Source organism: Octodon degus, unplaced genomic scaffold (assembly GCF_000260255.1).
Source record: "Octodon degus isolate 3935 unplaced genomic scaffold, OctDeg1.0 scaffold00290, whole genome shotgun sequence".
Taxonomy (NCBI): domain Eukaryota; kingdom Metazoa; phylum Chordata; class Mammalia; order Rodentia; family Octodontidae; genus Octodon; species Octodon degus.
This window is the reverse complement of record NW_004524866.1, coordinates 1,820,305-1,821,413: the sequence shown is the minus strand read 5'-3', so window position 1 is coordinate 1,821,413 and position 1,109 is coordinate 1,820,305.

Sequence of the window (1,109 nt, the reverse complement as noted above, 5' to 3'; positions counted from 1 at the left end):
AAATAAAATAAAATTAAAAAAAAAAAGTGAAGGAATGTGTTCAAAAGAAAAAAAAACTTGGATGAGGAAAAGCACAAAATAATGAGAAAAGGAAGGGTAAAATTTATAGTGATATACATATACAGGATAGTTTGCATAATTGTACTGCTGATTCCTGCTAGTCTATTTAAATGAGCAGTTAATGCTTAATTTTTTCTTCTCCACTTTGTTTTGTTTTGTTTTTAATTTTTACCAATTTTGCATGCTTATATCTGGTGATGGAAATAACAAATTTAAAAACATTGTGCAATATAACAACCACTGTTGAATTCCTATTATTTTGTTTAGTGAAATTCCCTATTGTTTCCAATGCTTTTTACTATTTTTATTCTCTTTAAATTAAATAAATATATTGAATTACATATATTGATCCACTCTATTATCTATGAAATAAAACCAACTTGAGCATGGTGTATAACTTTCCAGCATGTTGTGAAATTTGATTTACAAGAATTTTGTTGGATTTTTTGAAAAGTTTTCATAAGGGATGCTTGTCCACATGCAAAAAGTCACTTTTGATTAATTTTATTGGCATATGTTGGACATATCTGCTGCTCACATTCATCAAAAGGAATTCATATTTGTGAACATTGTATCTTGATTCTTTTTTATCATTTATGCTTGCTCCTTTCAATCCTTCTTCCTCTCTCCATTTACCAAATAATTTTTATTCTTTTCTTTTTTTTTCTTTAAGGAGGGAAGGCTTATTTTTGATTCACATATTGTAGAGGTTTCAGTCCATAATCAGCTGGCTCCAGACAAGATGTTGTCTCAGAGCACAAATAGTTCATGATGGACAGAAGGCAGCCAAGCAGTGAAGAAGCTGAATCCCTATTCTTTTCTTTCTGTGCCTTTAAATATTTTATCCATATTTCCTCCTTTCCCTTCCCGTCCTTGTTCCCTTCCCATTTAAAAATTGTCATCCTACTTCCCAGTCTCTATCCTCAAGTTTGACCCTTGTTTACCCTTAAGACTTTCACACTAGAGGGGCCGGGGAGATGGCTCAGTGGACTAAGTACTTCTCTGGCAAGCGCAAGGGCCTGAGTTCAATCCCCGGTTCCACAAAAAAA